Raw genomic sequence first — 19,066 nt, forward strand, 5'->3', positions numbered from 1 at the left:
ATTTTGGAACTAAAATACGTGGTAATTGAAATAAAAATCTGAGTGGATGGTTTCCAATGGCTGATTGGAGGGAACATTAGAAAGAAGTAGTGAAGTGGAAGTTAAAAAGATAGAAATTACCCAATACAAACAACAGAGGAAAAAAAAAAAGACTGGAAAAAATGAATAATGAATACCTCAAGGATTAGTGAGACTACAAAAGAAGATCTAAAATCTACACTTAGATTTTAGGAAGAGGGCGGGGCTGAAAAAAGCACTGAAGAAATAATGGCTGAAAATGCCTGAAATTGGCAAGAGTCAAAAACCTCACAAATTCAAAATGCTGTGTGAACCCCAAGTGGGAAAAACATAAAGAAATCCACAACAAAACACATCGGAGTTAAACTTCCAGGGCACCTGGGTGGCTCAGTGGGTTAAGCCTCCGCCTTCAGCTCAGGTCATGATCTCAGGATCCTGGGATCAAGTCCCACATTGGGCTCTCTGTTCTGCAGGGAGCCTGCTTCCTCCTCTCTCTCTCTCTCTCTGCCTGCCTCTCTGCCTACTTGTGATCTCTGTCTGTCAAATGAATAAATAAAATCTTAAAAAAAAAAAAAAACTTCCAAAAACTAAAGACAAAGAAAAGGAATCTTGAAAGCAGGCAGAAAAAAAGCAAAACTTAACCTGAGAAAAACAATTCAAACAACAGTAGATTCTCATCCTAAATCAGGGGTGCCAAAAAGAAAAAGCACAATATTCATCAAGTGCTGAGGGGAGTGAAAGTACTGTTGATTCAGAATTCTATACCCAGGGGTGCCTGGGTGGCTCAGTGGGTTAAAGTCTCTGCCTTCAGCTCAGGTCATGATCCCAGGGTCCTGGGATCGAGTCCCACATCAGGCTCTCTGTTCTCTCTCTGCCTACCTCTCTGCCTATTTGTGATCTCTGCCTGTCAAATAAATAAATAAAATCTTAAAAAAAAAATTCTATATCCAGAAAAAAACATTCTCAGATACAAGAAAATTAAAACAATTTTCACCAGTAAACCCACCCTAAAAGAAAGGCTACACCAAATCCTCTAGCAGAAAGGAAACAAAGAAAGAAGGAACCACAGAACATAAAGAAGGAAGAAGAAACATGGTAATCAAATAATATGGGTAAATATACTAGAATATCTCTTCTTGAGTTTTTTTTTAATTTATTTTTTTATGCAAAGCAAAAATTATACTACTATCTGATGTCAGTCTAAATGTAAAAGAGGACAGGCACCAGGCTGAGTGCCTGGGCTGGCTTAGACAGCAGAGCACGTGACTCTCAATCTCAGGGTCATGATTTCAAGCCCCACACTGGGCATGGAGCCTACCAAATAAATAAATAAAAGTAGGTATACATGTATATATGTACATATAGAGAGGACATACTTAGGACAATTATAAATAAGAAAGCTAAGTGGATAAAAAGGGAAGATTTCTATACTTTATTCTAAAGTATAAAATAACAATATTAGTAAACGACATTATGATAAGTTATATAAAGTAATACCTAAGGTAACCACTAAAAAGAAAAGGCTACATAATGAGATACACTCAAAAGTAGTCTAGATAGGGGCGCCTGGGTGGCTCAGTGGGTTGAGCCGCTGCCTTCAGCTCAGGTCATGATCTCAGGGTCCTGGGATCGAGCCCTGCATCGGGCTCTCTGCTCAGCAGGGAGCCTGCTTCCGTCTCTCTCTCTCTGCCTGCCTCTCCATCTACTTGTGATTTCTCTCTGTCAAATAAATACATAAAATCTTTAAAAAAAAAAAAAAGTAGTCTAGATAATCAAACTGGAATTCTAAAGAGTGATCAAGTAACCCATAGGAGGCAAGAAAAAAAAAAAAAAAGAATAGATAGGAAAAATAAAATGGCAGATTTAAACCCTAACATACCAATAATTATATTAAATATAAAGGACCTAAGTATACAAATTAAAAGGAGATTGGCAGAGTAGATTAAAAAATATGACCCAATTATATGCTGTCTAAAAGAAACTCCAAGTATTATGAGATAGGCAAGTTAAAAGTTAAGGATAAGGAAGTTTTTCTTATAAATATTAATCAAATACTAATAAAAAAAAGAGCAGGGCATTCTATTTCCAAAAGAGGACATGAGGAAATCTATTAACCCACCCCCATCAAGCAACCATAACTGAAAACTATTAATTTAAAAAAACTTTCTTAATTTTCTGGAAATAGTTCTAAGTGCATACAGCAAATAAGACATTTTCCAATGTAATAAAAAAATTGGCTAGACTCTGTCCCCAGTTCTTAGGAGGTAGCCTCTAAATCCTTGGAATTTCTTTTGTTATTCATGGGGGACCCCTTGGACCACATCAGAGTTTATGCTAACAAAATGATTCAAGATGGGTGATGGCCATGTCAGAAAAACCAACTATGTGATTAGATGGTTAGAGCTTTGAATCAAATTATATTAGCCCAATTTCTGAGAAAGGAGAGAGCTGGAGACTGGTATCAACTTCCTGGCCAATGAATGATTCAATCAGTTATGCCTATAAAATAAAACCTCATAAAAATTCTGGGCAATCTGAAAACTTAAGTGAGCCCCCCTGGCTGCCAATACTCTGTGCATATTACACATGATGCGTAAGGAAGGATGATGCACCCTGACTTCATGAGAAAGGGACTGGTAGCTTTGTGTTTAGGAGCCTCCCATATCTCACCCTATACATCTCTTGGCTGGTTCTGATTTGTATCCATTCTGCTATAAAAATATCATAATCTTAAGTATAGAACTTTCCTGGATTCTGTAAATCATTCTAGTGAATTATCAAATATAAAGGGCCATGAAAAGCCGTGAATTTATAAATAGTTGGTCAGAAGTGAGAGTGGTCCTAGAAACCCTCTAATAGCGGCTGGTATCTGAAGGGAGGTCAGTCTTGTAGAGACCATGGGACACTTAGTGTAACTCCAGGTTCTGCATCAGAAGTCATTATACTAAGTCACTGATCAAGAAAATCTAACAAATCTTGGTAAAAACAAGAATCTGTGGCATTTGAGCCATGACCCATATCCTCCCCCGTAAACAGCTAAGAAGATGGTGGTGGGGGCTCTTTTTCTCCTCAATCTCCTGTTAAGGAATATGGCATTTTACCAGGAAGGGCAGACTACCAGAATATCTCATTTCCCCTAGCTGTAAGCTGAAAAAGCTAAATTCCTCACATACATACACACATGAAACTGGGCAATCCCTTCTTCCATCCAGCCCCCGCTCATACAAGTGAGGGCTCTACACAAGCACAGCAGGCTGAAAAAAACGTGGGAACTGACATCCCTCCCTCAGCTTGCTCAGAGGAGCGAGATTCATGTCAGGAAAGGCAAGCTAAGGGCAACAGAGTCGACCTCCCCTGCCCAATACTCTGGTCATAAAGCAGGGGTATCACTCTCAGATAAGTGACAACTTATCTGTGGCAACTCCCCATTCTCACTCCAGAGCACTGACTCAAGAAATTATGCCCAGGGGGTGAGGTAGTCTATAACAAAGCTGTAGAGCTCTCTCAAATGAAATTACTCTATTTGAAATGGATTATGGGAAAGTTTAAGCCTAAGAGCACTCTTGAAAACACTGGAGATTTTGGTGGTTAGCAATCCACAGGAGTCTGCTAACTTCATGAAAGCAGCAGGAAGTTATACTGTAAACCTGTCAGTTTCCCAGAAAGAACCAGGGAAAGAGACAGACATGAAGAGTGCTCTTGGGGTCAAAGCCTGAAATACTGGCCTCAAAAAATATTCTGAAAATGGATCTAAATGTAATTGGATCAGACTTGCAGCAATTTACATCCCAAGAAAACAACAGGGCTATCTGCCAGCAATTAGTGGAATCCAGCAGCTGAGTGTTAAATCAACAAAGGCAGAAAACTTAACAGAGATCAGATAGAGAGTAAAATCTAAAATCTACTGTCATCCCATTTGACCACATACATGCTAAAGACTCCTTCCCCTGAGAGAGGTGACATCAGAGGCTTCATACTGCAAAAGAAAAAAATCTCACAAAAATAGTCCAGCTTTTCACCTAAGAATAAGATCAAGACAAGGATCCCCATTTTGATACATCTATTCAATAAATATTAGAAGTTCTAACCAGAGCAATTAGGCAAGAAAAAGAAATAGAAAGCATTCAAACTGTAAATAAAGAAGTAAAATTACATCTGGTCACAGATTATATGATCTTACCTGCATAAAACATGAGAGATTCCACAAACTGTTAGAACTTATACATAAACACAGCAAAACAGCAGGACATGAAGTCAACACACAAAAATCAGTTTGGATTTCTATACATAAACAAGCTATCTGAAAAGGATATTAGGAAAACAATCCACTTACAATAGCAGAAAAAATACAATATTTAGATTATTCATAATTGTGAATTATTAAATTTAATATTATTAAAATGCCCATACTGCCAAAACCCTCTATAGATTTGATACAATCCTTATCTAAATACCACTGGCTCTTTTTACAGGAAAAAACCTTAAAATTCTTATGGAACTGTAAGATAGGCAAATCAATCTTGAGAAAGAAAAATCAAGCTAAGGACATCACACTTCCTGATTCTGAAACATTACAAAGCTAAAGTAATCAAAACTCTGGGGACTGGCATAAAAATGGATATATAGACCAAAAGAACAGAACAGAAAGTCCAGAAATAAATTCCCATATATTTGGTCAAGTAATCTTTCACAATGGTGTCAAGAATACACAATGAGGAAAACACAGCACATTCAACAAATGGTGTTGGGCAAACTGGATATCCAGAACCAAAGGAATGATACTGGACCCTTACTTTACACCATACACACACACACAAAATCAACTCAAAGTGGATTAAAGATTTAAACATAAAATCCAGGCAATGATTTCTTAAATATGATACCAAAGCACAGGCAAAAAATGCAAAAATAGACCCAAGTGGGACTATTTCAAACTGAAAATCTTCTGTACAGAGAAGGAAACCATCAACAGAGTGAAAAGGCAACTTATGGGATGGGAGAAAATATTTGCAAACCATGTATCTTATAAGGGGGTAAATGCTCAAAATATATAAAGAACTCCTACAACTCAACAACAAAAAGACTAATAATCTGGTTTAAAAATATGCAGGGGAGGGGCGCCTGGGTGGCTCAGTGGGTTAAGCCACTGCCTTCGGCTCAGGTCATGATCTCAGGGTCCTGGGATCGAGTCCCGCATCGGGCTCTCTGCTCAGCGGGGAGCCTGCTTCCTCCTCTCTCTCTCTGCCTGCCTCTCTGCCTAGTTGTAATCTCTCTCTGTCAAATAAATAAATAAAATATAAAAAAAAAAAAAAAAAAAAAAGCAGGGGAAGGATCTGAACAGATATTTCTCCAAAGAAGACATACGAATGGCCAACAGGTATATTAAAAGATGCCTGACATCTCCAATGATCAAAGAAATGCAAATTAAAATGTTAATGAGGCATCACCTCACCCCTAGTAGGATGGCCATTACTTAAAAGAAAAAAAAAGAAATATTAATGAGGATGTGAAGAAATCTGAACCCTTGTACGCAATTAATGGGAATGTAAAATAGGGCACCCATAATGGAAAAAAGTATGGAGATAACTCAAAAAATTATAAAAAGAACTACCACATGAAACAGCAACCCCACATCTGGGTATTTATCCAAAAGAACCGAAAACAAGATCTGAAAGAGAATTTGCATTCTCATGTTCACTGCCGCTTTATTCACAACAGCAAAAAGTAGAAATAATCTAATCTCTATCGGTGAATGAATGGATAAAGAAGAATGATGTATACATACAGCAGAATATTATTTAGCCATAGAAAGAAGGAAATCCTGTCATATGTAATAACATGCATGAACCTTGAGAACATTATACTAAGTGACATAAGCCAGACACAGAAAGACAAATATTACATGATCCCACATATATAAGGTATCTAAAGTAGTCACACTCACAGAGAACAGAAAGTAGAATGGTCACTGCCAAGGACTGGGAAGAAGGAAAAATAGGGAGTTGCTGTTCAATGAGTACAAAACTTCAGTCATGCACAGTGAAAAAGTTCTAGAGATTTGCTGTACAACATTGTGCTTACAGTTAACAATACTAAAAAGTTCATTAAAAATCTGTTGAAAGGGCAGATCTCATGGATAACATGCTTTTAGCCACAATTAAAAAATACATAAAATTTAATTTAAAAATAATAAATAGGAGGTGGGTGGGGGAATGGGGTAACTGGGTGACAGGTATTAGGGAGGGCACATGATGTGATGAGTGCTGGGTATTATATGCAATTGCTGAATAAATTAACTGTATATCTGAAACTAATGATACACTGTATGTTAAGTAATTGAATTTAAATGAGAAAAAATTAGTAAATGTCCCATATACTAATAATAAACAAGTGGAATTTGAAATTAAAAACATAATACATCAAAAACTATAACATACTATATAGTTGCTAACTGAATAAAAAAAATACCACATATATTAGCACCCAAAAAATAACATTCTTAGGTATAAATCTAACAAAACATGTACAACCTCTCTATGAAGAAAGCTATAAAACCCTGAAGAAAAAAAAAATCAAAGAGAACTAAATAAATGGAGAGATAGTCCATGTTCATGGATAGAACTCAATATTGTCAGTATGTCAGTTCTTTCCAACTTGACCAATAAATTCAATGTTACCACAATCAAAATCCCAACAAGTTATTAATGAATACTGACAAACTGATTCTAAAGTTTATATGGAGAGGCAAAAGCCCCCAAAATAGCCAATACAATATTGAAGCTGAAGAACAAAGTTGGAGGACTGATGTTACTCAATTTCAAGACTCACTAGAGAGCTACAGTAATCAAGACAATGTGGTATCAGTGAAAGAACAAACAGATTAAAGAAACAAAAGAGAGAGCCCAGAAATAAACCCCCATAAGTATAGCCAATTCATTTTTGACAAAGGAACAAAGGCAGTACAGTGGAGCAAAGACAGTCTCTTCAACTGACAGATGGTGTTAGAACTGGATATCCATACACACAAAAATTAATCTAGATACAGACTTTACATCTTTCACAAAATCAGTAGACCCAAATGTAAAATGAAAAATTAATAAACTTCCAGAAGATAATAAAGGAGAAAATCAAGATGACCTTGAGTATGGTAATGCCTTTGTCGTTACTCACTAAAACAAGATCTATGAAAAAACAATTGATAAGCTAGACTTCATTAAAATTAAAAACTTCTGCCCCCCCACCAAAAACAAAGACAACAGTAAAAAAATTAAAAGGCAAGTCACAGACTGGGAAAAAGTATTTGCAAAATACACATCTGATGAAGGACTTTTACCCAAAATATACAAAGAACTCTAAAAACTCAACAATAACCCAATTAACAAACAACCCAATTAAAAATAGGCCAAAGACCTTAAGAGACACCTCACCAAAGAAGATACACAGATTGGGGGGAAAAAAAAAAACAGAATATATTCACATGGCAAATAACCATATAAAAAGATGCTCCATATCATAGGAAATATAAATAAAAATAAAAAATGAAATGCCACTACCTACCTAGTAGAATGGCCAAAATCCAGAATACTGATACCACTGCTAAATGCTGATGTGGACATGGAGTTACAGGAGTTCCCACTCATTGCTGGTGGGAATGCAAAATGGTACAGCCACTCCAGAAGACAGTACTCCTACCACACAATCCAGCAATTGTGCTTCTTGGTATTCAAGGGAGTTAAAAATTATGTCTACACGAAAACCTGCATACAAATGTTCACAGCAGCTTTACCATTAATTGGAAAAATGTGGAAGCAACCAAGATGTCCCTCAGTAGGTGACTGGATAAATTGTGATACATCCAGACAATGGAATACTATTCAGCACTAAAAGGAAATGACCTACCTAGTCATGAAAAGATGTGGAAGAATCTTAAATGCTTATTGCTATGTGAAAGAAGCCAATCTTTTTTTTTTTTTTTTAAAGATTTTACTTATTTATTTGAGAGAGAGAGTGAGAGAGAGCATGAGAGGGGAAAAGGTCAGATGGAGAAGCAGACTCCCCATGGAGCTGGGAGCCTGATGCAGGACTCAATCCCAGGACTCCAGGATCATGACCTAAGCCAAAGGCAGCTGCTTAACCAACTGAGTCACCCAGGTGCCCAAAAGAAGCCAATCTTAAAAGAATATGTATCTATGACTCTGACTGCATGATACTCTGGAAAAGGAAAAACTATAGACTAAAAGATTGGTAGCTTGGGGGAGAGAGGAAGAGATGAACAGGCAAAGCACAGAGGACTTTTAGGGCAGTGAAAATATTCTGTATGATATTTTAACGATGGATATATACCATTAGACATCTGTCCAAACCTGTAAAATGTACAACACCATGAGTGAAGCCTATGGCAAACTATGGGCTTTGAGTGACTATGATGTATTGATGGAGGTTCATCCTTCGTGACAAATGAACCATTCTGGTGAGTGACAGGGAAAATGGGGAAGGCTGTGCATGTGTGGGGATAGATGATATAGAGGAACTCTCTGTACCCTCCTCGCAATTTTGTTGTAAAATCTAAATCTGCTTTTAAAAAATCTTTAAAAAAAAAAAAAAGAAAATTTAAAAATAGTCTGACATTTTGTATTAGCACAAAGTGTAACAAAGACAAGACAATAGCATGGTGGTAAATGTACTAGACTGAAGCCTCCCTATCTGAGTTTGAATTGCAGCAGCAGATAGCCTCTTTACCTTGCTTTCTTGATCTGTAAAATGAATTAGACTAAAGGAACTTGAAAATCTCTTTCAGCTCTAAAAGCCTATGAATCATCTTAACACAAACCAGAAAGCTTGGAATAAAACAATACACTTGAATAACATCACCCAAAAAGCCTGTTGAGTGTTTTTTAAAATGGACTATTACTGAAGTTTTTTAAGTCTTAAGAAAAATCATGTAATGCAGATGGCTGTTTCATTGTTAAAATAAACATTTCACATGCTTTCTCAGCCATTTTAGTGTTTTTACATGATCCACCCAAATATCAAACTGGTATCTGAAACAATAGTTTGGACATCTTCCATGTTATGAAACATCCTAAATGTTCTTTAAAAAAGATTCTGGTACGTGATATACAAAACATTCTTTCAAGAAAATGCATACTTAATTTTAGTGGAAGTTCTTAGAAAAAGCTTTATTCAGTTTTTCTTTATTAGCAAGTGATATATATGGAAATAAACATGTTGTATAGTGGCAAAGGTGGACCTTAGAATCAGAAGATAGAAGTTTAAGTCTTCACTACCTCTACCTAACTTACTATATCCCTCAAGCAAATTAATATATCACCCGAGCCTCAATTATCCAGTTTGTAAAATGAGATGTTGGACATTCTCCAAACTTTTCACACTTCAGACTGCTTGTATTCTTTTTCTTCTACGCATACCATAGCTCAAGGATCTGCCTTTAAGACAGATTGTATTTATTTAGGGTAATATTTAGGATAATAAATCATCTTCTGGTTTTTTCTACCAAAGAATGCCAATCTGAGATTCAGAACAACTTGAGATAGAAATTCAGAGATACATTTCTAATTCAAAGCAATAAATCTACTAAGAAAGAATGCAATATTTCTATTAGGTTATTGAAATACCAATAATGACACCTATTTTTATACTGACGGAGAGCAACACCAAGCTGAGAAGCACAGGTCTAAATGGTAACTAAGACAACCAATAAGTGGGGGGAAAGTAAAACCACCATATTCTTTTCATTTGTTCAAATGAAATTACAATGTCAGGTACTGTGCTCTCATGATTTACTTTTTAAATCAAAACAATTGGGTTTTCTTCCCTAGATTGCACTTATTTTTTTAAGTCTTCCCTCCTTTTCCCTTGGGGAGGGGTGGTTAACCATGTTTATCTTTTAGATTGATTAGCTTTCCAAGAAGCAGTTTCAACTTTAAAAAATGTTATTGCAATCACCAATAATACCAAAAAGAGTACCATGCAGTCAAGAGACACTTTCTGAATAAATGAAAGAATAAATGCCACATCTGTTGTATGCAGAAGTTTTAGGGAGACCATCACCACTGCCTTCCTGAATCTTAAACCCAATAGCCCTCAAGCATACAGTTGCCTCTTCCTTCCTTCAGTGTTTTTAGTCAATGTTTTTTTTTTTTTAAAGATTTTATTTATTTATTTGACAGAGAGAGATCACAAGCAGGCAGAGAGGCAGGCAGAGAGAAAGGAAGGGAAGCAGGCTCCCTGCCGAGCAGAGAGCCCGATGTGGGTCTCGATCCCAGGACCCTGGGATCATGACCTGAGCCAAAGGCAGAGGCTTAACCCACTGAGCCATCCAGGCGCCCCTTTAGTCAATGTTTTGACTACTCTTACTCCTTTTACTTCTCATGTCAAGGGGATTTTTATCTTTCCAATTACATGTACTCCATGTAGTATGTGCTGAAAGATCATGGATCAAGCACTTCTCTGTTCATATTTGCTTTAAATAAATGGAGTTTTAAATTGATTCATGTTAAAACACAATAATGATATAATGATTAAAATCGGTGCATGGACAGTAAAATGAAGAGAACAGAAAGTCCGAACAGAACCAAATACAGAATCTTAGTATATGATAACGGTAAAATATCAATGCCATGGGGATTAAAATCGAAGCCATACTTGCAGTATAAATCCCAGATGGACCACAGATTTAAAGACAAAAAAAAGAAACTTATTATAAAAGTTCCAGAAGATAATGTAAGAGAATTTATTTATAATTTCACAGTGGGGAAGGCATTATTAACTATGTTAAGATTACAAGTGCTATATGGACTATAAAAGAAAGACCATGCAAATATACTAAAAAGAACACCAAACTTTAAAAGGAGATTTCACCATAAACAAAGAGAACTTGAAAAATATTGGCAAGTCCTATTATAAAGGCACATACACACACACTGTGTAATCAAATTAGAAAGAATAGAAGACCAACATCTAACTTTAAAATGAGCACTAGTTATGACACCACTAACATAAAAAGTATTGAAATGGCTCATAAACATACAAATTATAATTAATCTCATTAATTTCATTCACAATAGGAGAAATGCAAAATAAAACTATACTGAATACCATATTTTAACTATCAGATTGGCACAGATCCAGGAGTTTGACAGCACATTGTGTTTCTAAAGCTGGGGGGAAACAGGAAATCTCATATAATGCTGGTAGGAATGTAAATTGTTAAATCTCTACTGAGTATAGCCTGGCTACATCTATCAAAATTTATACGTTTTCATATTCTTTGACTCAGTAATTCCACTTTTAGGAATTTACCTAACAAATACACTAACACACACGTAAAATGATATATGTATGAGGTTTTATACAACAGGATAATTTATAATAGAAAAATAACATAAACCATCTAAATGCCCATCAGTTAGGAACTAGTTAAATAATAAAAAAAGTCCTATGCATATCAATATGAAAGGCTCTTCAGGACATATTGTTAATGAAAAGAGAAAATTGTACAACAGTGTGTCTGGAATGCTGGGGGATATAATACATACTTGAATTTGCTTGTATATGTATAGGAAGGTTCTGGAACAGTACAAAAGAAACCAAACATAAGTTAACTTGCTTGGGAGACAGGGTAAAAATTGTGTGAATGAGAACAAAAGTGGGGAAAACTTTTTACTTTTTTTGCATTATTTATTTTTACCCATTGTAAAAAAACTAAAAAGGAAAATAAGATTAATGATATAATTGAATTGGAACTAAACTTCAACTAAATTCATCATCGAAAATGAAATCAGGGGCGCCTGGGTGGCTCAGTGGGTTAAGCCGCTGCCTTTGGCTCAGGTCATGATCTCAGGGTCCTGGGATCGAGCCCCACATCGGGCTCTCTACTCAGCAGGGAGCCTGCTTCCTCCTCTCTCTCTGCCTGCTTGTGATCTGTCTCTGCCAAGTAAATAAATAAAAATCTTTAAAAAAAAAAAAAAGAAAATGAAATCAAAGGTAAAAGATTTTTTAAATGTCTATTTCTAAAGTGTGGAGAAGTAGATACTTTGAGGGGCACTCAGGATCTCCCATTACAAAACAACTGGTGTTTTTATAAATCTGAATGTACATATGCCCTATAATATATAAATTCCACTGGCAGATGTGATCCCCCAAACTCTTAGACATGTGCACCAGGAGAAAGATTTAAAAATGTTCATAGTTTTACTGTTAATAATAATAAAATCCTGAAAATAACTCAAATTTGGATCAATAATCACATAATGGATGAAACACAATAATGTAACAAATTAATCTTAAATTACAATAAGTGGGAGAATAAAGCTTAGAAAGAATACCATCTTTCTAAAGTTTAAAAAAAAAAGCAAACTAAACAAATACTGTTAAGGACTCATACTTATTTGGTGAAACTATGGAATACAGGGTAAAGGGACTACATATAAAATGCAGATGAACTGGTCACCTCTGTCGTGGAGAGGCATGGGAGGCCAAGGGATAAGAAAGAGGAAAATGTGGAGGTAAGGATATCTGTAATATTCTTATTCTTAAATTGAGTGGTGGGTTCACAAATGTTTATTATATTATCAGCTTCATAACTTAAATGTGTTAAATGCTTTATGTGTTAAGTTGTGTTTTTTCTTTAAAGATAATAACACACAAGTTTAACATTTCTTGGCAAACTGTAATACAACACACTGGATTTATAAAACTCCACCTTTCTAGATAAGCTGATAAATAAGTAATTATAAGCATTAACCTGATTTCCTCCTTCTGCTTATTGTAGAAAAAACAGAAAAAATCAGTTAAGTGGGTATATTAGTACTTCAACTTTCAATCTCTGGGAAACTTTCACCTATGTGGCGTTATAAGCTCTCTTCCAGTTATAAAAATGATAGCTTTAGACACCTTTTGATCCCCATAGAGCTCCAAGAAGAGCATATATTTCAGATTTCCAGAACAAATATCTAAAATTAAAATTTCATTCAGTACTTTAGAAAACTATACGTTTTCTCTTCTTTAAAAAAAAGTCAGAGAGGTACTTGGATTGAATCAGTTAAGTGTCCGACTCAATTTCAGCTCAGGTCATCAGAGTCATAAGATCAAGCCCGATGTTGGGCTCCATGCCTGTGACAGTTTGCTTGAGATTCTCTCTCCCTGCCCTTGCCCCTCCCCACCACTCTCTCTCTCTTTCTCTCTCTTTATAAATAAATAAATAAATATTAAAATTAGAAATAAAAGCCATAATAGTTTCCTGAAGTGGATTTCATTATATAGGTAACTACTGCCCTAGCTCTTTAATACATACTCCATGTTTAAATTCAACTCATTGAACAATTCAGGCCAACGTTTGTGACTCCTTTTGTCTTGTTTTTAAAGATTCATTATTTGGGTGGGAGGCAGAGAGGGAGAGAGAGAATCCTCAAGCAGAGTGCCCGCTATACACAGAGCCTGACATAGGGCTTGATCCCAGGATCCCAAAATCATGACCTGAGCTGAAGTCAAATACTTAACCAACTGAGCCACCTAAGCACCCCATGAGTGGTTTGGGGTTTTGTTGTTGTTGTTGTTGTTATTGCTTTTTGTTGTTGTTATTTTTAAAGATTTCACTTATTCACTTGAGAGAGAGAGAGCAAAGCAGGGGGCAAGGCAGACAGAGAAGAAGTAGACTCCCTGCTGAGCTGGGAGTCCCAACATGGGGCTTATTCCCAGGACCTGGAGATCATGACCTGAGCTGAAGGCAGATACCCAATCATCTGAGCCACCCAGGCGCCCCAGCCCTCTGAGTATTTTAAATATACTTTTTTGGGGCATCTGGGTGGCTCAGTGGGTTAAAGTCTCTGCCTTCAGCTCAGGTCATGATCCCAGGGTCCTAGGATAGAGCCCTGCATCGGGCTCTCTGCGCAGCGGGGAGCCTGCTTACCCCCCTCTCTCTCTATATGCCTCTCTGCCTACTAATGATCTCTGTCAAATAAATAAATAAAAATCTTTTTTTTTAAATAAATAAATAAATAAATAAATAAACTTTTTTGGGGGGTTGCCTGGGTGATGGTTCAGTCAGTTAAGCAGCTGCTGCCAGCTCAGGTCATGATCCCCATGTCCTGGGAGAGTCCCACATCAGGCTCCTCACTCAGAGGGAGCCTGCTTCTTCCTCTGCCTGCTGCTCCCCCTGCTTGTGCTCTTTCTCTCTTTCTCTCTCTCTCTCTAAAAAATAAATAAATAAAATCTTAAAAAATATATATATATTTAAAATTTATTTTTATTAGCCTATTTGTGTCCTTTGTGTTTATTTATTCTGTTGCTATATATGCTGCAATTTACACTATTTATCATTTGCCTTTTTTCTTACACTGCTTCATGAATTCATTTTCAGTTTTTATGTACTTATATCCATCTCTTTTTTTCTTCAAGCTTTCATCCTTTGCTTTTACACTTAAAAAAAACTCATAGTGCAATCAATAAAAGCATCTTTAAACTGTTCATATGGCAGCCTTTCTTAAAAACCATGTATCTGACACTTTTTGTCTAAAAATTGAGTCAAATCAGTTTTTAAATTCATGAAAATTTAAATTCAATCTTTCCTAAGAATATTTCAGAAAAATATACTATGTTAATCTAATTAAAGACTTTCATTCTAGTTTCGGATTCTTTTCCATAAATGAATGTGCCTTTAACTACAAACTCAACTTGTATGACTGTAACAGAAGCAAGCTTAATGCTGCCTCTCTTCTCCCTAGAGTCAATGGGCAAGACAAAAGAATCCCAGCCCAAGTAATAAAAAGGCTTCTCATCACTTAGCCAAGCCCAACATAGCCACCCATGGACAAGAGGGAGACAGTCTTTCTGGAACATTTGAATCTGTCTTCCCTTGCTCAGGAGAGGCCCAGCATTTCCCCCTGCAGTCTCACCAGGTACAAGAGCACAGGCAATGAGGATGTGTCGGTCTTGCTGCTGGCTGCCAGTTCAACCCGCCTATATTCACGGGATAGGACTTCGTTCAGAAAACTAGCCAGGGCGCAAACAACCTAACAGTCTTTTAGAAGTAGATAGCTAAGTCAGCTACACGCTTAGATTTCCAATGTAGGATTTATGTCTAAATAAATAATTAACATGATCACTTTGTTTAATATTTAAATCCAACTAACTTAATTGTCTCATTACAAAGTGGTTTTGTTACGCGAGGCACAAAAGTAAATTGTTCGGGGACACTCCCAAAACACTTAAAGAATCTATTAGTCTGTTTTCTTAAAATTTAAAGTACAACCCTCACACACACCCGTACGAAAAAGCAGAGGTTCTAATATGTACACAGCATGTGGGAAGCAAGCCTACAATCTATCTTAAGTCATGTCACTGGGATAGTTTGGCTTCCTGGCTTCAGCCTGTTTAAGTTTAACAATATAAGAATATGACAGAAAAGTGACAAAAATTTTGGCAAGTCAACTATGATACTGAAAAGGTCAGTAAGAATTCTATCCCATCCCAAAAGTATTTGTCCTGGGTCATCTCTAATGAACCTAGAAGAGCCAGCATATTTCACAGAGGCTAAATAAAACTTTTTAAAAGGTTAACGGAAAAATATTTATGTGAAAAATGCCTTCAAATAATCTTTTAGTGGGTGGATTCAGCACATACCAGTGAATACCTTTGAGCTTAGTCCAATTTTGAATTAAGCTAGAGTTCACCTTTAAGAAACAATGAACCTGTTTTTCAGTAAAACCCTCTATTAATAAAAAACATGGAATGTGAATACAAAATAAAAGATATTATCAACTGAACGGTATCTAAATATTTTACAAAGTTTTCCATGAGCCGTCAGTAGATCCTTAAAATGCCTGATCTTTTAAAAAACTTGTTAGTCATTCATCTGTAAAAATCTAGCTTTTTATGTGTATGCCAAGCATAAAATTGCCCCATGCTAAATTTAACATAAACCTCATATCACAGTTATGTGTTCTCGCACTTCAACATGACTATGACAGTGATTTAAAGAGTAAAAACACACAGAACAGTCAGTCTACCTTTTGCTGCAATTCAGCAGAATGAAGAAAGCCTGAGAAGCATTCAAAAATTAGGTCCATATTTTAAATCTGCAGGCAATCAAGCCAGGAGTCAGGCTATGCAATCACAATCACTTGCAAAACCATTTAAACCATTTTTTTAGTTGTAATTGTTAGCAGTTTCTTATAACTGTAATCTTTAAAAAAATATCTTCCACTTCAAAAATTAAATGCACATGTACATTAACTTTTTTTGTCTACTTAGAGTTAGGTGCTAGCTATGCCAGGTTAAAATTTTCTTTCTCCTTTCCAATTCTGCATTCTTTGCATTTAATTTTTGTACACTATGGTTCCAAGTTAATTTCACAATATTTATCCAAACAATGGTTAGCTAACTATAATTTATAAAGTAATATAGAGTTTAATAAAGAAAATAATACAGAGAGTCACTTTATGATAACATTCTACTTTTTACAAAGTAGTATGTTACCTTTGCAGATGTTATTCAAGAACGGTTAATCATTTTACAAATGTTAGATTATTAAAGATACTCAGCATTATAAACTGGTATGCGTAACTCTTAACAGAGCTCATTGAATCAGAAGACATGAAACAAGCTGTTCAAGGTCAGAAAATATGCCAGCGAGGCAGCCAGCAGGGACAACTTTGAATTCTTATCTTCCCCCACATGCGCCATCCCAAAAGATGCCTACTCTCATCTTTGCCTGCAAAACTCTAAACACATTGAAAAAATTAAAAAAAAAAAAAATTTTTTAGAAACCAAAAAAAAAAAAAAAAAAAAAACCCCAAACTCTAAACACAGGTATTCTTCATCAGACAGAAACTAGTTAGGGCAGAATTTCAAACTTAAGGAATTAAGTAAAAAGAATTTAACATTAATGTTACCATAATACACAAATTTAATTTTCAGCTAATGGATTCATCACTTGAATGATCAATTGCTAAGAAACAAATGTTTTGCTAATGTTTTATTTAAGTAGCTAGGAGTTGGCTCCAGAGGACACTGGAGAGCTGCTAGAGAGAACCAGCCATCAGGGAGTAAAACAGTTACATTTCAGAGCAGGGCTGCCGGCATCCTCTGTGATAACCTGAGGCAGAGACCGCTCAGTGTTCAGACGGAAGAACCCAGGCTTTGGCTTTGTCACCTCTCACAGTCTGGAAGAGCTGAGGGATCATATCTTTCTTTCAAGTTCTCAACTTGAACGACTGGAAACTGAAGGAAGTTCTAAAGTGTTAACAGTTTAGTTAAGTTTCAAGCTGGCTCCGAATAGCTTTATCCCTTCTAACATTATATCTAAAGCAAATCTTTCATGCATTCTTACAAATTTCTGATCACTGAAACTCACTGGCCTCTTTGTATTATCTCTTCCCCAACTCGCAAATAAGTTCCAAAATCCTTTAGCAAGTTAAAAAAAAAAAAATCAAAGCTAAGAGGCAAAATATCATTGTTAAATGATAGAGTTTGGGGGCGTCTGGGTGGCTCACTGGGTTAAAGCCTCTACCTTCGGCTCGGGTCATGATCCCAGGGACGTGGTATGGAGCCCTGCATCGGGCTCTCTGCTCAGCAGGGAGTGTGCTTCCTTCTCTCTCTGCCTGCCTCTCTGCCTACTTGTGATCTCTGTCTGTCCAATAGATAAATAAAATCTTTTTTAAAAAAATGATAGAGTTTGTAGGTTATCTATACTGTGATTTCATGTTAAAACTATCTGACTTCTATATTCAAAAGCATAAAGTTTATATTCTTTAAAAAAATATCTAATGCCAAAAGTAACTACTAAAATATAAACTACATACACATTGTTCACCTGGTGCATTAAAAAACATCTGACAGACTAAAAGTGTAAGAAATGGGGGCACCCAGGTGGCATAGTCAGTTGAGAATCCAACTTTTGGTTTCAGCTCAGGTCTGATCTCAAACCTATGAGATGGAGCCCCATGTCAGGCTCTAGGCTCAGTAGGGAGTCTGCTTGAAATTCTCTCTCCCCTTTCCCGTCTACCCTGCTCCCTCTGCCTAAATAAATAAATCTTTAAAAAAAAAATCAAAAAGTGTAAAAATGGAATTTTTGGTAAGACTACATAGAATTATGTAATTTTTATTTAAAAAGGGAGGGAAAAGCCATGGAAGAAAATCAACATTCATTATGTAGTTTCTAGGAAACAGGTACCGTGCCAAGTATTTTACAAAAAATTAAAATCAATTTAATGTTTTTTATATTCCCCTACCAAGTAATTATAAACTGATATATTCAAACATTAAAGGAATTAAGCACAAACTCTCTGAGAATCCTGCCCTGATTCTATTTTTTTTTCCTTTGGGCTATACGCTAAACCTATCACATTCATCATTCTTATATATATATAGACCAAAGGCTCAGAATCCTATTATTTAAATTATTCCCAGAAAGTAACTCATGAATACCATTACCTCACTGAAATATTCTTTTCAAGAAGCTAGTTTTGATGATCCAAGAATGCAATTCTCATAAGCACGCTTTGATTAAAGTTTGTTACTGATTTCATTTTACATCAAGAGATAAGATGTTAATATCAAAGAATACTCTTCATTACAATCATTTACATACTTAAGCTTAGTCAGTTTCTACAGGTTACAAGGAAGAGAAACAGAGTTAGACATGAGATAAATTTGGCTTCACTGAAGACTTCATTTCAGAGGGTCTTCACTGGCTGGGTATTTGTTTTACTGATGTATAGTAAAATGGTGACGTCAGGGAAAACAGATGATTTTTGGGAGAGGTGGGAGGAAGTTAAAGAAAGATGCTTGTGCTTCCAATGCATAACAGTTTGATCATGTACCTCTGAGAAAAGAAATAAACTGAAGGGATTTTCAAGTGTCTGATAACACGATATTTGGAATAAAATTTTTCACATTTCTCATATTTCAATTAGCGACTTAAATAAAATAGTAAACATTCCAACAAGTCAGCACAATGTGAAAATGCTTATTACTGTGTTAAATGAAAACAACACAGTACAAGATAATTATATAAAAATATGTGTGT

At 35.9% G+C, this 19,066-nt stretch overlaps 1 protein-coding gene across 13 annotated transcripts in view; it reads right to left on the reverse strand.

The window, feature by feature from the left end:
* Positions 1-19,066, reverse strand: part of STAU2 (staufen double-stranded RNA binding protein 2) — a 327,264-nt gene that overhangs the window by 143,324 nt on the left and 164,874 nt on the right. The gene's annotated exons all lie outside the window — the stretch shown is intronic.

This window comes from Mustela erminea, chromosome 16 (genome assembly GCF_009829155.1).
Source record: "Mustela erminea isolate mMusErm1 chromosome 16, mMusErm1.Pri, whole genome shotgun sequence".
Taxonomy (NCBI): domain Eukaryota; kingdom Metazoa; phylum Chordata; class Mammalia; order Carnivora; family Mustelidae; genus Mustela; species Mustela erminea.